We start from the raw sequence: 24,372 nt of genomic DNA, 5'->3' as shown, positions 1-24,372 counted from the left end.
ACTGGAAAGACTGTCTCAAATAAAAGTTAAGTAAAATGTTCTGAAATAGGGCACCTTCCCTGCCCCCCCCCCACCAAGGACACACTTGGGTGCAGACCAAGAGATACAAACAAAATTTGAAATGAAACTAAATGTATATGAAATTAACAGAATGAGATACTAAAAACTTAGTTGGATTGTCACTGTGGTGCACATCTTTTATTCTATCATCCAAGAGACAGAGACAGGTGTACCTCTGTGAATTCCCAGGTTTTGGAGAGAGGCCCCCATCCCAAATTAAAAAAAAAAAAGAAGAGAGAAACATTATGAACTGTCTCCTTGTTTCTAGAAACTTGTTTTGATTTGCATTTCTCTGATGACTAAGCATGTTGAACATTTCCTTAAGTGTCTTTCAGCCATTTTAGATTCCTCGGTTGAGAGTTCTCTGTTTAAGTCTGTACTCCATTTTGTGAATTAGATTATTTGTTCTTGAGATGACCAATGTCTTGTGTTCTTTGTATGTTTTGGAGATCAGACAGACCTCTGTCTGATGTGGGGTTAGTGAAGATCTTTTTCCATTCTGTAAGGCCGTCATTTTGTCTTGTTGGCCGTGTTCTTTGCTTTACAGAAGCTTTTCAGTTTCAGGAGGTCTCTCTCACTTATTAATTGTTTCTCTCAGTGTCTGTGCTACTGGGGTTCTATTTAGGAAGCGGTCTCCTGTGCTGATGCGTTCAAATGCGTTTGATATTTTTATTTTTATATTCTTTTATTGTGGATGAAGTCAATTATTTGAACTCTCAAATATTTTTATTGTTATTATCTCTTTATTTGTTTGTTTATTTGTGGTTGTTCTACATAGGGTTTCGTTGTGTGCCCTTGTATGCATATGCCCTGGGACTCACTTTGTAGACAAAACTGGCCTCAGACTCACAGAGAGCCATCTGCCTCTGCCTCCTAATGCTGGGATTAAAGGCTAAACAACCTTTTTTATATATTTATTTTCCTAATAATTTATTTTGTCGGCATTGGTGTTTTGCCCGCATGTATGTCTATCTGAGGGTGTCAGATCTTGGAGTTACAGACAGCTGTTGACTGCCATGTGGGTGGTAGGAATTGAACCTGGGTCCTCTGGAAGAGCAGTCAGCACTCTTAACCACAGAGCCATCTCTCCAGCCCCCACCTTTTTTTTGAAAACAGGGTTTCTCTATGTCACTTTGCCTGTCCTGAATCTCAATCTGCAGAACAAGGTAGCTTTAAACTTACAGTGATCTGCCAGCCTTGGTCTCCCTGATCTTGAAGGTGTTTTATCATCTCTCTCTCTGTCTGGCTATCTATCTATCTATCTATCTATCTATCTATCCATTCATTTATTAGTTTATGTATTTGTTTATGTGTTTATTTATGTATTTATTTATTTTTGTTTTCTGAGACAGGATTTCTCTCTAGCTTTTGAGTCTGTCCTGGATCCAGACCTGGTCACAGCTGTACCTGAAAATAAAATAAACAAACAAACAAAAACAAAAACAAAGCAAAGCAAAAGCCAGGCAGGACTCTCTGGTTGACCTTCCCTTTCCCCCTCCCCCATGGGCTCCTCAGAGGCAGTGAGGCCTCCGGCAGGGAATCCACAGAGCCTCTGCCCAAGGCTCTCCAGGGAACCCACTCTCTCCCTTTCCCCCAGCCCCAGGGCTGCCAGCCACATCTATCTCAGGCAGAGGTGGCGGGCACTCTGGCTATCCAGGATGTGACAGACACAGACACAGAGAAGCAGGGAGGAAAGTTGCCCACTCTCTCACTAGACGCAGGCATGCAGGAGGAACAATGAAAGAATGAGAACTGGAGAGATGGAATTTCTGGAATGTCCAGAAACCACATGGTGGGGATCTAGTGACCTCTTTTGGTGACAGGGAGTACAGCACAGATTTGGGTTCTTGTGCTCCTGAGATGTAACCCCCACAAGGCAGCAGCTCATAAGTGATTGTAAATCCAGTTTCACACGACTGCACATAAAATAAAGTTAAATAAATCATAAAAAAATTCTTTAAAAATTTGAAATTAAAATAAGTTCTACACAACCAGAAAGACTGTCTCAAATAAAAGTAAAATAAAATGTTCTAAAATAGGACAACTTCCCTGCCCCCCACCCCCACAGGGACACACTTGGTGCAGACCAAGAGATACAAACAAAATTTGAAATTAAACTAAATCTACAAGAAACTGACCCTGGTTATTGTAGTGCACATATTTTATTCTATCATCAAAGAGACAGAGGCAGGTGGACCTCTGTGAATTTCCAGGCTTTATAGAGAGGCCCCCAACCCTAGAAACTGGACCATGGGAGTTTAGGACCTATAAGACAGTGCACGAGTCTTGTGATCTCACTTGGTAGATGAGTCTGGATTTTAACTCACAGATGTCCTTCTGCCTGTGTCTCCCACGTGCTGGGATAAAGGGTTCCCTAATTCTTGAATGGCATACTGAAAGTAGTTATTTCTACTTAGTTTGCATTTGATTTTTTAAAAAAAATCCATGCCTATTTATTTATTTATTTTTGGTTTTTCACGACAGGGTTTCTCTGTAGCTTTGTAGATAGTGTTGGCTGGCTGGCTGGCTGGCTGGCTGGCTGGCCAGCTGGCTGGCTTTCAGTTCCCTGACAGAAATAAGCACATTATGGAGGAACCACAAAGTTGTTACACTATGTGGGTGTGATGAGGAGAGATTGTGAGTGTCCTGTCAGAACAAAGTTAGTCCCATAGTTGATGAAATTCATTATCCCAAAAATTCAGCAGAATATATCCCAAGTTTGCAAATGTGTGATCAGCTTGTGACAGGTTGGGCTGGAGATGCTGAGAACTGGGGAGCCCTCAATGCAAGACCAGATACTCGTTCCCATGAAGAGAGAGGGAGGGAGGGAGGGAGGGAGGGAGGGAGGGATCATTCATTCATTCATTCCTATACTCAAGTTTAAGAAAAGATGAGTGGCTATGGAGAGACCACTCACAGATATGAAAAGTCATTTCCTAAAAATCAAATTTCTCAGTCACTATGCAACTGCTATGGTGCTTCTCCTAGATAGAACAAAACACACACACACACACACACACACACACACACACACAAAGGTGAACCTGGGAAAAGCTTTCTAAGCCTTTAAGGATGCACCGTGACTTCAGAGACCTCAGGGAGTATAGGGATGGGTGCTTGATGCTTCAGACTCATGTCATTGAAGGACATAACATAGTCTGGATTCACAGAGATTCACAACACAGAGCCATTGTCACTTACCCAGAGCTAACAAGAAATTACAGTCTCAGCCGGGCTGTGGTGTGTGCATGCCTTTAATCACAGCACACACACAGATCTCTGTGAATTCAAAGATGGCCTGATTTACAGAGTGAGTTTTAGGACAGCCCAAGATACACAAAGAAACCCTTTCTTGAAAAACAAAACAAAACAGCAAAAGAAAGAAAGAAAGAAATGGAAAAAGAAAAAAAAAGGCAGTCTCTTCCCACTCTCTCATCCATTGGCTCTTAAAGAGCTCTCAAGCTGAAGTGGAGACCAGGGTGTCATTCATAACTGGGAAGCTAGAAACCTTAGGGGACCACAGGAGTCAGACTGACTGCAGCACTTGATGCCTCAACCCTGCTAATGGCTGTGATATAAGGCATGGTAAAATATGGGCTTTGGGCCTTTCGGCCACGGTAGCCATCTTTCAGTAACTTGCCAAAATGACAAACACAAAGGGAAAGAGGAGGGGCACTCGCTATATGTTCTCTAGGCCCTTTAGGAAACATGGAGTTGTTCCTTTGGCCACGAATCTACAAGAAGGGCGATATTATAGACATCAAGGGAATGGGCACTGTTCAAAAAGGAATGCCCCATAAATGTTACCACGGCAAAACCGGAAGAGTCTACAATGTCACCCAGCATGCTGTGGGCATCATTGTAAACAAGCCAGTTAAGGGCAAGATTCTTGCCAAGAGAATTAATGTGCGGATTGAACACATCAAGCACTCGAAGAGCAGAGACAGCTTTCTGAAGCGGGTGAAGGAGAACAAGCAGAAGGAAAAGGAAGACAAAGAGAAGGGCACCTGGGTTCAGCTCAAGCGAACCCAGAGAAGCACACTTCGCGAGGACTAACGGGAAGGAGCCTGAGCTGCTGGAGCCCATTCCCTACGAATTCATGGCCTGATGTACAAAAAGAAATAACACAATTGGACTATTAAAAAAAAATACGGGGGGCTGGAGAGATGGCTCAGTGGTTAAGAGCATTGCCTGCTCTTCCAAAGGTCCTGAGTTCAATTCCCGGCAACCACATGGTGGCTCACAACCATCTTTAAAGAGGTCTGGTGCCCTCTTCTGGCCTGCAGACATACACACAGACAGAATATTGTATACTTAATAAATAAATAAATAAATATTTAAAAAAAAATACGGGCTTTGGCAGAGCGCTACTCCCCTTTCTCTATTATTATTGCTACACAACGAAAAGGACCGGGGGGGGGGGGGGGGGTGATGTGCAGTGCTGGTATTGAAATCTCCCTGACTCCTTCCGCACTCCTTGTCAATTCCCGACTTTGTCAAATCAACTATCGTGAATCTTTGATGTGGGTTGGCCCTTTAGGAACTCAGAGAAACAAGACAGACCTATTTCATTCCAGAAACCTCCCAGTTCCTGAGCCCTAGCCCTGGAAGTCTCAAAGCCATCACATCCAGAAATCTCTCTAGTCCCTGCTAGTGGTGAACTCACTTCGTCTTCCCCAGGACCACTAATTATTTCTCCGTGTTTTCCTCTGAGATCTGAGGTCAGCTTTCTTCTTCCTCCCTCTGGCCTCTCCATGATCTCCATTCTCTAGACAACATGTCTAGAACTGAGTCTTATAGGCACCGAGAGAGTGTATCTTGAGGGCACTTGGCATTTCTAGGACACGAGTGACATCACAAAATTCCGAGAGCTCTCCGGGATACCGTAGAATTTCCAGAGAAGGGACTGCTGATGTCGTGAGGCATGGCCTTTACCTCCTTGCTAATATTTCTCCCCGAACTGACCAACCGACCGACTGACCGGAACCTGAGGTTTCCTTTCCAGGAGTCTCTCCTGCGACACAGAGGGAGCCATTCAGAATTTCCTCCTTCCAAAACCAGAAATTTCTCTCTGCTTCATTAAAATCTTTTCACTACTTCCTTCACCCATGGGGAGTTAGTTAGTTGAACACTCACTTTTTTCATGAATGTCCCTTCCTCCCTCTCCGGAACATCTCATATTACTGATTCATACTCAGTAAATCAGTAATATGAGAAATTAGGCCAGGAGGACACGGAAGATGAGGGTGAGTCCTCTGAAGTGAACAAGCACTTAGGGAAGGCTAAACTTAAGGGAATTTGACTCTGAGTGGCAAGACATGAATAGCTGCTGCCAAGGCACAGATGCAGGCATCGGGCTGAGGCACCAACTGGGCCCTTGGCATCCTCCTGCATCATCAGAGCTGTGTGAGAAACTCAGACCAAAGGAGGGCCGTGTTCAAAGGGAGAGGGCATTTTCTATGGATGGCTGCCAGCTATCTCTTGGCTTCTGTAAGTACAGGAACTCAACAAAGACAGAGACATGCCAGACAGGAGGTTTTGGTAAAAATCTGAACTGAACTGAATAGAAACTGGCTATTACGTATTAGTGTTTTCAGAGTTATGTCTGAGGAACAAAATAGTTAAATAAAATAAAACCAAATCCTTAAAAAACATCCAGGTGTCCTCTGAGGGGGCATGGAAAACAAAACAAAACAAAAAGATAAGAGGGATTTTAGTTGTTCCAAAAACCCTCAGAGCCGGGCGGTGGTGGCGCATGCCTTTAATCCCAACACTTGGGAGGCAGAGGCAGGTGGATCTCTGTGAGTTCGAGGCCAGCCTGGTCTAGAAGAGCTAGTGCCAGGACAGGCTCCAAAGCTACAGAGAAACCCTGTCTCAAAAAATCAAAAAAAAAAAAAAAAAAAAAACCCTCAGGAACAAAACTTCCCCTGGAGAATAGCAAGAGTTCATTGGGAAACTGTCTGTCTCCTGTTGCATCGTTTCAAGTTTTTCTAACTTGAGACTGGATGGTGTCAGCTGTAAGATTTTCATCTTTTACGCTCACAGTGAGATTCTAGCCTTTTTTCTTTTTTTATTGAGAGATGGACACATGTTCCCTCCCTCTAGTTCTATTGGCTGTACAGCTTTGACCAAGAAAGAGGGTTGGATTTCATCAAAGAATTTCTCTCCATTTTATATTTCACCCACTTTTGATTGCTATTAAGTGCAATCTAGCTGGTTTGTGGTGTTTCAGGAACACTTTCCTTATTCTTCTGGGTTTTGTGTGTGTGTGTGTGTGTGTGTGTGTGTGTGTGTGTGTGTGTTTGGTTGGTTTTGTGAGACAGGGTTTATCTAGAGAACAGTCCTGGAATGTCCTTGGTAGGTGAGGCTGGCCTTGAACTCCCCCTGCCTCTCTGTCATTTCTTCCTACTTGGTGTGTGTTTGGTTGCTGTTTTGAGTTTTCAGATCTCCTGAAAAAAAGATCAAGATCATTTCTTTCCTAAACTCTGTGTCCTTGGGACACAAGCATTAAAGGGTGTGGCTACAGCTCCACTGGACCTCTTTGATATGGATATCTGCAGCCTTTCCTGTTGGAGTTGGGAAACTGAAAGTTGTTGACTTGAATTCACTCATTGCAAAAAAAAAAAAAACAAACAAAAAAAAAACAAGAAACAAAAAAAACGACCCTTATTTATTTTATTATTTCACATTTTAACTTGATTTTTTTTTCTTTTTTTGAGACAGGAATTGGCTTTTTATTTATGCTCCAGACAATCTATCTCACTACATGGCCCAGGACTTCTTTCTGAACGCTTCCATGATAGTAGTCAGCTGCCCAAAATATACTGCTGCTGCTGCAATTTTAGAAAAAAATTAAATAAAAATAAATAACCTGAGATAAACAAAGAAAAAAAGGAAAGCACCTATTTTTCCTTCCTTCCTTCCTTCCTTCCTTCCTGTTTTCTTCTTTTATTATTTTTTATTTTTGGTTTCTCTGTATAATACCTTTAACTCACTATATAAACCAGGCTGTCATCTTGGTGACATTATGGTTTTGTTTTTTCTTATTTCTGGTCTGAAAATTGACAAATTGACATTTCTTCTTCCTCTCTCTTTCTCATTTAATTCATGTTTTATTTTATGTATTTATTCATTTATTTATTTATTTTTGTTTGTGTTTTGGTTTTGATTTTCAAGGCATGGTTTCTCTGTTGTCTTAGAACTAGCTCTTGTCGACCAGGCTGTCCTCAAACTCCCAGAGATCCAACTGCCTCTCTGCCAGATATGGAACCAGTCATCTTGGTTAGTTCAAAAGCCACCCCATAAACACATGTGCGCGTGTTTATGACATGAACACGTGAGACATGAACACGTGAGAAACAGGAAGGAACGAGGAGTGGTGTCCACTCTCTCACTAAATGCAGGCCTGCCTGCAGTGATTGAAAGAATCAGAAATGGAGAGATGGAATTTCTGGACTTTCCAGAAACCACATGGTGGAAATCTAGTGCTCTCTTCTGTTGACAGGGCCTAGATGTGCATATTTGCTGTTTTCTGGTTGAAGCTGGGAAACAGTACCTTCTTGCTGAAGTTGGATAATTGTTGAATTCAGCCATTTTCAGGTTTCATAGAAAACAAAACAAAACAAAAAAAAAGCCCCTTCTTTGTTTTATTTCACATTTTAATTTGTTTTTTTGTTTTGTTTTGTTTTTTGAGACAGGACCTGTCTTTTTATTTGTGTTTCAGACAAACTATTTTACTACATGGCCCAGGACTTCTTCTTTCTGAACACTTATGCTGCAAATACAATCTTTTTTTTAAAATTAATTATTTATTATGTATACAGCACTCCTTCCATGCATGACTGCAGGCCAGACGACCCCATTACAGATGGTTGTGAGCCACCATATTGTTTCTAGGAATTGAACTCAGGACCTTTGGAAGAACAGTCAGTGCTCTTAACCTCTGAGCCATCTCTACAGCCCCTGAAAATATAATCTTAAAAGAAAAAGTAAAATTAAAATGAATGGCCTGGAATTAACAAAGACAAAAAAGGGGGAAAAAACCCTGCATTTTCTTGCTTGCTTGCTTTTTTTTTTTTTCTCTTCTTTTAGTATTTTTTGAGGCACGATTTCTCTGTGTAACAGCCCTAGCTGTCCTGGAACTCAGTTTATAGACCAGGCTGTCTTGTTGGTAACGTTCTCTTTTTATTCTTATTTTTATTCTTATTTCCTATCTGTAAATCCACATTTCTCTCTCTCTCTCTCTCTCTCTCTCTCTCTCTCTCTCTCGCTTTCTCTCTCTCTCTCAATTTATTTATTTCTTGTTTGGTTTTGTGTTTTGCGTTATGAGACAGGGTTTCTCTGCTGATTTGGAGACTGTTCTTGGAACTAGCTCCTTTCTTGTAGACCACGCTGGCCTAAAACTCCCAGAGATCCTGCCTCTGCCAGATATGGAGCCAGTGCTCTTGAATGCCTTCATCTGGTGAGGTCAAAATATACCCTCCCCACACACACACCAAACACAAACACAGGCACAGGCACACCCAGAGACTCATAAATAAACTTTTAAATTAAGAGCCTGGAGAGCTAGTTTCTTGGCTCTTCCTGAGAAATTGGGTTCAATTCCCAGCACCTGCATGGTTAAATAAATCATAAAAAAAAATTCTTTAATAAATTGAAATTAAACTACACAACTGGAAACACTGTCTCAACTAAAAGTAAAATAAAATGTAAAAGAGTGCAGTGCTAAGTGCAGTTATGAAAATGTTTGGAAATATGACACCTTCCCTGTCTCCCCCACATACACAGGCACACCGAGAGAGAGGTTTAAATAAATGTGGTGGTGGCACATGCCTTTATTCCCAGCACACAGGGGGCAGAGGCAGGTGAATTTCTTGGGAGTTGGAAGCCAGCCTGGTCTACAAGAGCTAGTTCCAGATCAGCTAGGACTGTTACCCAGGGAAACCCTGTTTCGAAAAACAAGACAAAAAAATTAAAATTGAAGTAAATGTACAAGCCAAAGCTACAGGCCCTGGCCTCCACTCCTGTCCCTGAGGGCACCTGGTAAAAGTGAGAAGGCAGATTTCAGAGACTAGTAAAGTTCAAGGTCACCAGCCCTTCCTAACAGCTAGAACTCCTTGCTGAACCATTAAAGGGTGAGTCTAAGGCGGGCAGTGGTGGCGCACGCCTTTAATCCCAGCACTCTGGAGGCAGAGGCAGGCAAATCTCTGGGAGTTCCAGGACAGGCACCAAAGCTACAGAGAAAACTTGTCTTGAAAAGCCAATAAATAAATAAATAAATAAATAAATAAATAATATAAAGGGTGAGGCTACAACTTGATTGGTCTGCTTAGATATGTATTTTTTTTATTTTTTTTGTTTTTTTTTAGATATGCATATTTTTGTTATAGTCGTTTTTTTTTTAAATTTATTTATTATATTATGTGTATAGCATTCCTTCCACGTGTGCCTGCAAGCCAGAAGGGGGCACCAGGTCTCATTATAGATGGTTGTAAGCCACCATGTGGTTGCTGGGAATTGAACTCAGGACCTGTGGAAAAGCAGTCAGTGCTCTTAACCTCTGAGCCATCTCTCCAGCCCTGTTATAGTCGTTTTTGTTTTACTGGGCAGGAAAAGATATCCAAGTGGGAATTTTTCCACAGCTGCTTTAATTTTCTCAGACTCTGTATTTAGGATGAGAAGTGGGGTGTGGGGTAGGTTGTACAAACACAACTACTGAAGAAAAGAAACCCCAAGAAAGCAAGCGAGTGGTTGCCATGGTGAAATGTCTTTGAAAGGCATTTAGGTGACTGGGAACTGCCCTTGCTGCCTCCCTCCTTTCCTCCCTCTCACCAATCCATAATTGTGGCAGCCCCTTGGCCCACATAGTCCTTTCACTGATCGGTCAGACACACTCTTTGTTTTATTTTTTAATTTTTGAATTGTGGGTGAAGTCAATTAATTGAGCTCTTAGATTATTATCATCATCATCATTATTATTATTTGTTTATTTGTGGTTTTTCTACATAGGGATTCCCTTTGTATGCTTGTTTGCCCTGGAACTCACTTTGTAGACAAGGCTGGCCTCAGACTCACAGAGATCTAGCTGCCCCTGCCTCTACCTCTGCCTCCTAGTGCCGGAATAAAAGGCCTGTACTAAACACACTTTTAGTTTCTCTGTGTCTGTCGTCGCTTTGCCTGCAGAACAAGGTAGCCTCAAACTCACAGCGATCTGCCTGCCTCTGCCTCTCCTGATCTCTGAGGGCTGAGAACTGAGAATAAAGAAATGTGCTGCCACCATTACCCAGCTAGGCAGCTGCCCAAAATATACTGCTGCTGCGGCAGCAATAAAAAAAAAAAAAAAAAAAAACCTGAGATAAACAAAGAAAAAAAGGAAAACACCAGTTTTTCTTCCTTCTTTCCTTTTTTCCTTCTTTTCTTCCTTCCTTGTTTTTTTTCTGTTTTCTTCTTTTATTATTTTTTTGGTACAGGGTTTCTCTGTATAATACCTTTAACTCACTATATAAAACAGGCTGTCATCTTGGTGACATTATGGTTTTGTGTTTTTTCTTATTTCCTGTTTAATCATTTCTCTCTCTCTCTCTCTCTCTCTCTCTCTCTCTCTCTCTCTCTCACACACACACACACACACACACACATACAGAGATTTAATTTATGTTTTTTATTTTTGTTTGTGTTTTTGTTTTGATTTTCAAGGCAGGGTTTTCTCTGTTGCTTTGGAGCCTGTCTTTGGAACTAGCTCTCGTCGACCAGGCTGGCCTCAAACTCCCAGAGATCCACCTGCCTCTCTGCCAGATATGGAACCAGTCCTTTTGAATGCTTTCATCCTTCCTGGTCATTAAAAATTTGAAATGAAACTAAGTTCTACACAACTGGAAAGACTGTCTCAAATAAAAGTTAAGTAAAATGTTCTGAAATAGGGCACCTTCCCTGCCCCCCCCCACCAAGGACACACTTGTGTGCAGACCAAGAGATACAAACAAAATTTGAAATGAAACTAAATGTACATGAAATTAACAGAATGAGATACTAAAAACTTAGTTGGATTGTCACTGTGGTGCACATCATTTATTCTATCATCCAAGAGACAGAGACAGGTGTACCTCTGTGAATTCCCAGGTTTTGGAGAGAGGCCCCATCCCAAATTTATTTTTTTTTTTTTTTTTTTTATTTTTTTTTTTTTTTTGGTTTTTCGAGACAGGGTTTCTCTGTGGTTTTGGAGCCTGTCCTGGAACTAGCTCTTGTAGACCAGGCTGGTCTCGCACTCACAGAGATCCGCCTGCCTCTGCCTCCCGAGTGCTGGGATTAAAGGCGTGCGCCACCACTGCCCAGCCCCATCCCAAATTTAAAAAAAAAGAAGGAAGAAAAGAAGAAAGAAACATTATGAACTGTCTCCTTGTTTCTAGAAACTTGTTTTGATTTGCATTTCTCTGATGACTAAGCATGTTGAACATTTCCTTAAGTGTCTTTCAGCCATTTTAGATTCCTCGGTTGAGAGTTCTCTGTTTAAGTCTGTACTCCATTTTGTGAATTAGATTATTTGTTCTTGAGATGACCAATGTCTTGTGTTCTTTGTATGTTTTGGAGATCAGACAGACCTCTGTCTGATGTGGGGTTAGTGAAGATCTTTTTCCATTCTGTAAGGCCGTCATTTTGTCTTGTTGGCCGTGTTCTTTGCTTTACAGAAGCTTTTCAGTTTCAGGAGGTCTCTCTCACTTATTAATTGTTTCTCTCAGTGTCTGTGCTACTGGGGTTCTATTTAGGAAGCGGTCTCCTGTGCTGATGCGTTCAAATGCGTTTGATATTTTTATTTTTATATTCTTTTATTGTGGATGAAGTCAATTATTTGAACTCTCAAATATTTTTATTGTTATTATCTCTTTATTTGTTTGTTTATTTGTGGTTGTTCAACATAGGGTTTCGTTGTGTGCCCTTGTATGCGTATGCCCTGGGACTCACTTTGTAGACAAAACTGGCCTCAGACTCACAGAGAGCCATCTGCCTCTGCCTCCTAATGCTGGGATTAAAGGCTAAACAACCTTTTTTATATATTTATTTTCCTAATAATTTATTTTGTCGGCATTGGTGTTTTGCCTGCATGTATGTCTATCTGAGGGTGTCAGATCTTGGAGTTACAGACAGCTGTTGACTGCCATGTGGGTGGTAGTAATTGAACCTGGGTCCTCTGGAAGAGCAGTCAGCACTCTTAACTGCAGAGCCATCTCTCCAACCCCCACCTTTTTTTTGAAAACAGGGTTTCTCTATGTCACTTTGCCTGTCCTGAATCTCAATCTGCAGAACAAGGTAGCTTTAAACTTACAGTGATCTGCCAGCCTTGGTCTCCCTGATCTTGAAGGTGTTTTATCATCTCTCTCTCTGTCTGGCTATCTATCTATCTATCCATTCATTTATTAGTTTATGTATTTGTTTATGTGTTTATTTATGTATTTATTTATTTTTGTTTTCTGAGACAGGATTTCTCTCTAGCTTTTGAGTCTGTCCTGGATCCAGACCTGGTCACAGCTGTACCTGAAAATAAAATAAACAAACAAACAAAAACAAAAACAAAGCAAAGCAAAAGCCAGGCAGGACTCTCTGGTTGACCTTCCCTTTCCCCCTCCCCCATGGGCTCCTCAGAGGCAGTGAGGCCTCCGGCAGGGAATCCACAGAGCCTCTGCCCAAGGCTCTCCAGGGAACCCACTCTCTCCCTTTCCCCCAGCCCCAGGGCTGCCAGCCACATCTATCTCAGGCAGAGGTGGTGGGCACTCTGGCTATCCAGGATGTGACAGACACAGACACAGAGAAGCAGGGAGGAAAGTTGCCCACTCTCTCACTAGACGCAGGCATGCAGGAGGAACAATGAAAGAATGAGAACTGGAGAGATGGAATTTCTGGAATGTCCAGAAACCACATGGTGGGGATCTAGTGACCTCTTTTGGTGACAGGGAGTACAGCACAGATTTGGGTTCTTGTGCTCCTGAGATGTAACCCCCACAAGGCAGCAGCTCATAAGTGATTGTAAATCCAGTTTCACACGACTGCACATAAAATAAAGTTAAATAAATCATAAAAAAATTCTTTAAAAATTTGAAATTAAAATAAGTTCTACACAACCAGAAAGACTGTCTCAAATAAAAGTAAAATAAAATGTTCTAAAATAGGACAACTTCCCTGCCCCCCACCCCCACAGGGACACACTTGGTGCAGACCAAGAGATACAAACAAAATTTGAAATTAAACTAAATCTACAAGAAACTGACCCTGGTTATTGTGGTGCACATCTTTTATTCTATCATCAAAGAGACAGAGGCAGGTGGACCTCTGTGAATTTCCAGGCTTTATAGAGAGGCCCCCAACCCTAGAAACTGGACCATGGGAGTTTAGGACCTATAAGACAGTGCACGAGTCTTGTGATCTCACTTGGTAGATGAGTCTGGATTTTAACTCACAGATGTCCTTCTGCCTGTGTCTCCCACGTGCTGGGATAAAGGGTTCCCTAATTCTTGAATGGCATACTGAAAGTAGTTATTTCTACTTAGTTTGCGTTTGATTTTTTAAAAAAAAATCCATGCCTATTTATTTATTTATTTTTGGTTTTTCACGACAGGGTTTCTCTGTAGCTTTGTAGATAGTGTTGGCTGGCTGGCTGGCTGGCTGGCTGGCTGGCCAGCTGGCTGGCTTTCAGTTCCCTGACAGAAATAAGCACATTATGGAGGAACCACAAAGTTGTTACACTATGTGGGTGTGATGAGGAGAGATTGTGAGTGTCCTGTCAGAACAAAGTTAGTCCCATAGTTGATGAAATTCATTATCCCAAAAATTCAGCAGAATATATCCCAAGTTTGCAAATGTGTGATCAGCTTGTGACAGGTTGGGCTGGAGATGCTGAGAACTGGGGAGCCCTCAATGCAAGACCAGATACTCGTTCCCATGAAGAGAGAGGGAGGGAGGGAGGGAGGGAGGGAGGGATCATTCATTCATTCATTCCTATACTCAAGTTTAAGAAAAGATGAGTGGCTATGGAGAGACCACTCACAGATATGAAAAGTCATTTCCTAAAAATCAAATTTCTCAGTCACTATGCAACTGCTATGGTGCTTCTCCTAGATAGAACAAAACACACACACACACACACACACACACACACACACACACACACAAAGGTGAACCTGGGAAAAGCTTTCTAAGCCTTTAAGGATGCACCGTGACTTCAGAGACCTCAGGGAGTATAGGGATGGGTGCTTGATGCTTCAGACTCATGTCATTGAAGGACATAACATAGTCTGGATTCACAGAGATTCACAACACAGAGCCATTGTCACTTACCCAGAGCTAACAAGAAATTACAGTCTCAGCCGGGCTGTGGTGTGTGCATGCCTTTAATCACAGCACACACACAGATCTCTGTGAATTCAAAGATGGCCTGATTTACAGAGTGAGTTTTAGGACAGCCCAAGATACACAAAGAAACCCTTTCTTGAAAAACAAAACAAAACGGCAAAAGAAAGAAAGAAAGAAATGGAAAAAGAAAAAAAAAGGCAGTCTCTTCCCACTCTCTCATCCATTGGCTCTTAAAGAGCTCTCAAGCTGAAGTGGAGACCAGGGTGTCATTCATAACTGGGAAGCTAGAAACCTTAGGGGACCACAGGAGTCAGACTGACTGCAGCACTTGATGCCTCAACCCTGCTAATGGCTGTGATATAAGGCATGGTAAAATATGGGCTTTGGGCCTTTCGGCCGTGGTAGCCATCTTTCAGTAACTCGCCAAAATGACAAACACAAAGGGAAAGAGGAGGGGCACTCGCTATATGTTCTCTAGGCCCTTTAGGAAACATGGAGTTGTTCCTTTGGCCACGAATCTACAAGAAGGGCGATATTATAGACATCAAGGGAATGGGCACTGTTCAAAAAGGAATGCCCCATAAATGTTACCACGGCAAAACCGGAAGAGTCTACAATGTCACCCAGCATGCTGTGGGCATCATTGTAAACAAGCCAGTTAAGGGCAAGATTCTTGCCAAGAGAATTAATGTGCGGATTGAACACATCAAGCACTCGAAGAGCAGAGACAGCTTTCTGAAGCGGGTGAAGGAGAACAACCAGAAGGAAAAGGAAGACAAAGAGAAGGGCACCTGGGTTCAGCTCAAGCGAACCCAGAGAAGCACACTTCGTGAGGACTAACAGGAAGGAGCCTTAGCTGCTGGAGCCCATTCCCTACGAATTCATGGCCTGATGTACAAAAAGAAATAACACAATTGGACTATTAAAAAAAAAATACGGGGGGCTGGAGAGATGGCTCAGTGGTTAAGAGCATTGCCTGCTCTTCCAAAGGTCCTGAGTTCAATTCCCGGCAACCACATGGTGGCTCACAACCATCTGTAAAGAGGTCTGGTGCCCTCTTCTGGCCTGCAGACATACACACAGACAGAATATTGTATACTTAATAAATAAATAAATAAATATTTAAAAAAAAATACGGGCTTTGGCAGAGCGCTACTCCCCTTTCTCTATTATTATTGCTACACAAAGAAAAGGACCGGGGGGGGGGGGGGGGGCGTGTTGTGAAGTGCTGGTATTGAAATCTCACTGACTCCTTCCGCACTCCTTGTCAATTCCCGACTTTGTCAAATCAACTATCGTGAATCTTTGATGTGGGTTGGCCCTTTAGGAACTCAGAGAAACAAGACAGACCTATTTCATTCCAGAAACCTCCCAGTTCCTGAGCCCTAGCCCTGGAAGTCTCAAAGCCATCACATCCAGAAATCTCTCTAGTCCCTGCTAGTGGTGAACTCACTTCGTCTTCCCCAGGACCACTAATTATTTCTCCGTGTTTTCCTCTGAGATCTGAGGTCAGCTTTCTTCTTCCTCCCTCTGGCCTCTCCATGATCTCCATTCTCTAGACAACATGTCTAGAACTGAGTCTTATAGGCACCGAGAGAGTGTATCTTGAGGGCACTTGGCATTTCTAGGACACGAGTGACATCACAAAATTCCGAGAGCTCTCCGGGATACCGTAGAATTTCCAGAGAAGGGACTGCTGATGTCGTGAGGCACGGCCTTTACCTCCTTGCTAATATTTCTCCCCGAACTGACCAACCGACCGACTGACCGGAACCTGAGGTTTCCTTTCCAGGAGTCTCTCCTGCGACACAGAGGGAGCCATTCAGGATTTCCTCCTTCCAAAACCAGAAATTTCTCTCTGCTTCATTAAAATCTTTTCACTACTTCCTTCACCCATGGGGAGTTAGTTAGTTGAACACTCACTTTTTTCATGAATGTCCCTTCCTCCCTCTCCGGAACATCTCATATTACTGATTCATACTCAGTAAATCAGTAATATGAGAAATTAGGCCAGGAGGACACGGAAGATGAGGGTTGAGTCCTCTGAAGTGAACAAGCACTTAGGGAAGGCTAAACTTAAGGGAATTTGACTCTGAGTGGCAAGACATGAATAGCTGCTGCCAAGGCACAGATGCAGGCATCGGGCTGAGGCACCAACTGGGCCCTTGGCATCCTCCTGCATCATCAGAGCTGTGTGAGAAACTCAGACCAAAGGAGGGCCGTGTTCAAAGGGAGAGGGCATTTTCTATGGATGGCTGCCAGCTATCTCTTGGCTTCTGTAAGTACAGGAACTCAACAAAGACAGAGACATGCCAGACAGGAGGTTTTGGTAAAAATCTGAACTGAACTGAATAGAAACTGGCTATTACGTATTAGTGTTTTCAGAGTTATGTCTGAGGAACAAAATACTTAAATAAAATAAAACCAAATCCTTAAAAAACATCCAGGTGTCCTCTGAGGGGGCATGGAAAACAAAACAAAACAAAAAGATAAGAGGGATTTTAGTTGTTCCAAAAACCCTCAGAGCCGGGCGGTGGTGGCGCATGCCTTTAATCCCAACACTTGGGAGGCAGAGGCAGGTGGATCTCTGTGAGTTCGAGGCCAGCCTGGTCTAGAAGAGCTAGTGCCAGGACAGGCTCCAAAGCTACAGAGAAACCCTGTCTCGAAAAATCAAAAAAAAAAAAAAACCCTCAGGAACAAAACTTCCCCTGGAGAATAGCAAGAGTTCATTGGGAAACTGTCTGTCTCCTGTTGCATCGTTTCAAGTTTTTCTAACTTGAGACTGGATGGTGTCAGCTGTAAGATTTTCATCTTTTACGCTCACAGTGAGATTCTAGCCTTTTTTCTTTTTATATTGAGAGATGGACACATGTTCCCTCCCTCTAGTTCTATTGGCTGTACAGCTTTGACCAAGAAAGAGGGTTGGATTTCATCAAAGAATTTCTCTCCATTTTATATTTCACCCACTTTTGATTGCTATTAAGTGCAATCTAGCTGGTTTGTGGTGTTTCAGGAACACTTTCCTTATTCTTCTGGGTTTTGTGTGTGTGTGTGTGTGTTTGTGTGTGTGTGTGTGTGTTTGGTTGGTTTTGTGAGACAGGGTTTATCTAGGGAACAGTCCTGGAATGTCCTTGGTAGGTGAGGCTGGCCTTGAACTCCCCCTGCCTCTCTGTCATTTCTTCCTACTTGGTGTGTGTTTGGTTGCTGTTTTGAGTTTTCAGATCTCCTGAAAAAAAGATCAAGATCATTTCTTTCCTAAACTCTGTGTCCTTGGGACACAAGCATTAAAGGGTGTGGCTACAGCTCCACTGGACCTCTTTGATATGGATATCTGCAGCCTTTCCTGTTGGAGTTGGGAAACTGAAAGTTGTTGACTTGAATTCACTCATTGCAAAAAAAAAAAAAAACAAGAAACAAAAAAAAAAACCACCCTTATTTATTTTATTATTTCACATTTTAACTTGATTTTTTTTCTTTTTTTGAGACAGGAATTGGCTTTTTATTTATGCTCCAGACAATCTATCTCACTACATGGCCCAGGACTTCTTTCTGAACGCTTCCATGATAGTAGTCAGCTGCCCAAATATACTGCTGCTGCTGCAATTTTAGAAAAAAATTAAATAAAAATAAATAACCTGAGATAAACAAAGAAAAAAAGGAAAGCACCTATTTTTCCTTCCTTCCTTCCTTCCTTCCTTCCTTCCTTCCTGTTTTCTTCTTTTATTATTTTTTATTTTTGGTTTCTCTGTATAATACTTTTAACTCACTATATAAACCAGGCTGTCATCTTGGTGACATTATGGTTTTGTTTTTTCTTATTTCTGGTCTGAAAATTGACAAATTGACATTTCTTCTCCCTCTCTCTTTCTCATTTAATTCATGTTTTATTTTATGTATTTATTCATTTATTTATTTATTTTTGTTTGTGTTTTGGTTTTGATTTTCAAGGCATGGTTTCTCTGTTGTCTTAGAACTAGCTCTTGTCGACCAGGCTGTCCTCAAACTCCCAGAGATCCAACTGCCTCTCTGCCAGATATGGAACCAGTCATCTTGGTTAGTTCAAAAGCCACCCCATAAACACATGTGCGCGTGTTTATGACATGAACACGTGAGACATGAACACGTGAGAAACAGGAAGGAACGAGGAGTGGTGTCCACTCTCTCACTAAATGCAGGCCTGCCTGCAGTGATTGAAAGAATCAGAAATGGAGAGATGGAATTTCTGGACTTTCCAGAAACCACATGGTGGAAATCTAGTGCCCTCTTCTGTTGACAGGGCCTAGATGTGCATATTTGCTGTTTTCTGGTTGAAGCTGGGAAACAGTACCTTCTTGCTGAAGTTGGATAATTGTTGAATTCAGCCATTTTCAGGTTTCATAGAAAACAAAACAAAACAAAAAAAAAGCCCCTTCTTTGTTTTATTTCACATTTTAATTTGTTTTTTTTTTTTGTTGTTTTTTGAGACAGGACCTGTCTTTTTATTTGTGTTTCAGACAAACTATTTTACTACATGGCCCAGGACTTCTTCTTTCTGAACACTTATGCTGCAAATACAATCTTTTTTTTAAAATTAATTATTTATTATATATACAGCACTCCTTCCATGCATGACTGCAGGCCAGAAGACCCCATTACAGATGGTTGTGAGCCACCATATTGTTGCTAGGAATTGAACTCAGGACCTTTGGAAGAACAGTCAGTGCTCTTAACCTCTGAGCCATCTCTACAGCCCCTGAAAATATAATCTTAAAAGAAAAAGTAAAATTAAAATGAATGGCCTGGAATTAACAAAGACAAAAAAGGGGGAAAAAACCCTGCATTTTCTTGCTTGCTTGCTTTTTTTTTTTTCTCTTCTTTTAGTATTTTTTGAGGCACGATTTCTCTGTGTAACAGCCCTAGCTGTCCTGGAACTCAGTTTATAGACCAGGCTGTCTTGTTGGTAACGTTCTCTTTTTATTCTTATTTCCTATCTGTAAATCCACATTTCTTCTCTCTCTCTCTCTCTCTCTCTCTCTCTCTCTCTCTCTCTCTCTCTCGCTTTCTCTCTCTCTCTCTATTTATTTATTTCTTGTTTGGTTTTGTGTTTTGCTTTATGAGACAGGGTTTTTCTGCTGATTTGGAGACTGTTCTTGGAACTAGCTCCTTTCTTGTAGACCAGGCTGGCCTAAAATTCGCAGAGATCCTGCCTCTGCCAGATATGGAGCCAGTGCTCTTGAATGCCTTCATCTGGTGAGGTCAAAATATACCCCCCCACATACACACCAAACACAAACACAGGCACAGGCACACCCAGAGACACATAAATAAACTTTTAAATTAAGAGCCTGGAGAGTTAGTTTCTTGGCTCTTCCTGAGAAATTGGGTTCAATTCCCAGCACCTGCATGGTTAAATAAATCATAAAAAAAAATTCTTTAAGAAATTGAAATTAAACTACACAACTGGAAACACTGTCTCAACTAAAAGTAAAATAAAATGTAAAAGAGTGCAGTGCTAAGTGCAGTTATGAAAATGTTTGGAAATATGACACCTTCCCTGTCTCCCCCACATACACAGGCACACCGAGAGAGAGGTTTAAATAAATGTGGTGGTGGCACATGCCTTTATTCCCAGCACACAGGGGGCAGAGGCAGGTGAATTTCTTGGGAGTTGGAAGCCAACCTGGTCTACAAGAGCTAGTTCCAGATCAGCTAGGACTGTTACCCAGGGAAACCCTGTTTCGAAAAACAAGACAAAAAAATTAAAATTGAAGTAAATGTACAAGCCAAAGCTACAGGCCCTGGCCTCCACTCCTGTCCCTGAGGGCACCTGGTAAAAGTGAGAAGGCAGATTTCAGAGACTAGTAAAGTTCAAGGTCACCAGCCCTTCCTAACAGCTAGAACTCCTCGCTGAACCATTAAAGGGTGAGTCTAAGGCGGGCAGTGTTGGCGCACGCCTTTAATCCCAGTACTCTGGAGGCAGAGGCAGGCAAATCTCTGGGAGTTAGAGGACAGGCACCAAAGCTACAGAGAAAACTTGTCTTGAAAAGCCAATAAATAAATAAATAAATAAATAAATAAATAAATAAATAATATAAAGGGTGAGGCTACAACTTGATTGGTCTGCTTAGATATGTATTTTTTTTATTTTTTTTGTTTTTTTTAGATATGCATATTTTTGTTATAGTCTTTTTTTTTTAAATTTATTTATTATATTATGTGTATAGCATTCCTTCCACGTGTGCCTGCAAGCCAGAAGGGGGCACCAGGTCTCATTATAGATGGTTGTAAGCCACCATGTGGTTGCTGGGAATTGAACTCAGGACCTCTGGAAAAGCAGTCAGTGCTCTTAACCTCTGAGCCATCTCTCCAGCCCTGTTATAGTCGTTTTTGTTTTACTGGGCAGGAAAAGATATCCAAGTGGGAATTTTTCCACAGCTGCTTTAATTTTCTCAGACTCTGTATTTAGTATGAGAAGTGGGGTGTGGGGTAGGTTGTACAAACACAACTACTGAAGAAAAGAAACCCCAAGAAAGCAAGCGAGTGGTTGCCATGGTGAAATGTCTTTGAAAGGCATTTAGGTGACTGGGAACTGCCCTTGCTGCCTCCCTCCTTTCCTCCCTCTCACCAATCCATAATTGTGGCAGCCCCTTGGCCCACATAGTCCTTTCACTGATCGGTCAGACACACTCTTTGTTTTATTTTTTAATTTTTGAATTGTGGGTGAAGTCAATTAATTGAGCTCTTAGATTATTATCATCATCATCATTATTATTATTTGTTTATTTGTGGTTTTTCTACATAGGGATTCCCTTTGTATGCTTGTTTGCCCTGGAACTCACTTTGTAGACAAGGCTGGCCTCAGACTCACAGAGATCTAGCTGCCCCTGCCTCTACCTCTGCCTCCTAGTGCCGGAATAAAAGGCCTGTACTAAACACACTTTTAGTTTCTCTGTGTCTGTCGTCGCTTTGCCTGCAGAACAAGGTAGCCTCAAACTCACAGCGATCTGCCTGCCTCTGCCTCTCCTGATCTCTGAGGGCTGAGAACTGAGAATAAAGAAATGTGCTGCCACCATTACCCAGCTAGGCAGCTGCCCAAAATATACTGCTGCTGTGGCAGCAATAAAAAAAAAAAATAACCTGAGATAAACAAAGAAAAAAAGGAAAACACCAGTTTTTCTTCCTTCTTTCCTTTTTTCCTTCTTTTCTTCCTTCCTTGTTTTTTTTCTGTTTTTTTCTTTTATTATTTTTTTGGTACAGGGTTTCTCTGTATAATACCTTTAACTCACTATATAAACCAGGCTGTCATCTTGGTGACATTATGGTTTTGGTTTTTTTCTTATTTCCTGTTTAATCATTTCTCTCTCTCTCTCTCTCTCTCTCTCTCTCTCTCTCTTCTCTCTCTCTCACACACACACACACACACACACACACTCACACACACACACACACAGATTTAATTTATGTTTTTTATTTTTGTTTGTGTTTTTGTTTTGATTTTCAAGGCAGGGTTTTCTCTGTTGCTTTGGAGCCTGTCTTTGGAACTAGCTCTCGTCGACCAGGCTGGCCTCAAACTCCCAGAGATCCACCTGCCTCTCTGCCAGATATGGAACCAGTCCTTTTGAATGCTTTCATCCTTCCTGGTCATTAAAAATTTGAAATGAAACTAAGTTCTACACAACTGGAAAGACTGTCTCAAATAAAAGTTAAGTAAAATGTTCTGAAATAGGGCACCTTCCCTGCCCCCCCCCACCAAGGACACACTTGGGTGCAGACCAAGAGATACAAACAAAATTTGAAATGAAACTAAATGTACATGAAATTAACAGAATGAGATACTAAAAACTTAGTTGGATTGTCACTGTGGTGCACATCTTTTATTCTATCATCCAAGAGACAGAGACAGGTGTACCTCTGTGAATTCCCAGGTTTTGGAGAGAGGCCCCCATTCCAAATTAAAAAAAAAAAGAAGAAAGAAACATTATGAACTGTCTCCTTGTTTCTAGAAACTTGTTTTGATTTGCATTTCTCTGATGACTAAGCATGTTGAACATTTCCTTAAGTGTCTTTCAGCCATTTTAGATTCCTCGGTTGAGAGTTCTCTGTTTAAGTCTGTACTCCATTTTGTGAATTAGATTATTTGTTCTTGAGATGACCAATGTCTTGTGTTCTTTGTATGTTTTGGAGATCAGACAGACCTCTGTCTGATGTGGGGTTAGTGAAGATCTTTTTCCATTCTGTAAGGCCGTCATTTTGTCTTGTTGGCCGTGTTCTTTGCTTTACAGAAGCTTTTCAGTTTCAGGAGGTCTCTCTCACTTATTAATTGTTTCTCTCAGTGTCTGTGCTACTGGGGTTCTATTTAGGAAGCGGTCTCCTGTGCTGATGCGTTCAAATGCGTTTGATATTTTTATTTTTATATTCTTTTATTGTGGATGAAGTCAATTATTTGAACTCTCAAATATTTTTATTGTTATTATCTCTTTATTTGTTTGTTTATTTGTGGTTGTTCAACATAGGGTTTCGTTGTGTGCCCTTGTATGCGTATGCCCTGGGACTCACTTTGTAGACAAAACTGGCCTCAGACTCACAGAGAGCCATCTGCCTCTGCCTCCTAATGCTGGGATTAAAGGCTAAACAACCTTTTTTATATATTTATTTTCCTAATAATTTATTTTGTCGGCATTGGTGTTTTGCCTGCATGTATGTCTATCTGAGGGTGTCAGATCTTGGAGTTACAGACAGCTGTTGGCTGCCATGTGGGTGGTAGGAATTGAACCTGGGTCCTCTGGAAGAGCAGTCAGCACTCTTAACTGCAGAGCCATCTCTCCAGCCCCCACCTTTTTTTTGAAAACAGGGTTTCTCTATGTCACTTTGCCTGTCCTGAATCTCAATCTGCAGAACAAGGTAGCTTTAAACTTACAGTGATCTGCCAGCCTTGGTCTCCCTGATCTTGAAGGTGTTTTATCATCTCTCTCTCTGTCTGGCTATCTATCTATCTATCCATTCATTTATTAGTTTATGTATTTGTTTATGTGTTTATTTATGTATTTATTTATTTTTGTTTTCTGAGACAGGATTTCTCTCTAGCTTTTGAGTCTGTCCTGGATCCAGACCTGGTCACAGCTGTACCTGAAAATAAAATAAACAAACAAACAAAAACAAAAACAAAGCAAAGCAAAAGCCAGGCAGGACTCTCTGGTTGACCTTCCCTTTCCCCCTCCCCCATGGGCTCCTCAGAGGCAGTGAGGCCTCTGGCAGGGAATCCACAGAGCCTCTGCCCAAGGCTCTCCAGGGAACCCACTCTCTCCCTTTCCCCCAGCCCCAGGGCTGCCAGCCACATCTATCTCAGGCAGAGGTGGCGGGCACTCTGGCTATCCAGGATGTGACAGACACAGACACAGAGAAGCAGGGAGGAAAGTTGCCCACTCTCTCACTAGACGCAGGCATGCAGGAGGAACAATGAAAGAATGAGAACTGGAGAGATGGAATTTCTGGAATGTCCAGAAACCACATGGTGGGGATCTAGTGACCTCTTTTGGTGACAGGGAGTACAGCACAGATTTGGGTTCTTGTGCTCCTGAGATGTAACCCCCACAAGGCAGCAGCTCATAAGTGATTGTAAATCCAGTTTCACACGACTGCACATAAAATAAAGTTAAATAAATCATAAAAAAATTCTTTAAAAATTTGAAATTAAAATAAGTTCTACACAACCAGAAAGACTGTCTCAAATAAAAGTAAAATAAAATGTTCTAAAATAGGACAACTTCCCTGCCCCCCACGCCCACAGGGACACACTTGGTGCAGACCAAGAGATACAAACAAAATTTGAAATTAAACTAAATCTACAAGAAACTGACCCTGGTTATTGTGGTGCACATCTTTTATTCTATCATCAAAGAGACAGAGGCAGGTGGACCTCTGTGAATTTCCAGGCTTTATAGAGAGGCCCCCAACCCTAGAAACTGGACCATGGGAGTTTAGGACCTATAAGAC

Source organism: Microtus oregoni, unplaced genomic scaffold (genome assembly GCF_018167655.1).
Source record: "Microtus oregoni isolate MIOR12 unplaced genomic scaffold, Mior012 000060F_003, whole genome shotgun sequence".
NCBI lineage: Eukaryota > Metazoa > Chordata > Mammalia > Rodentia > Cricetidae > Microtus > Microtus oregoni.
Note: the sequence above shows the minus strand (reverse complement) of the source record.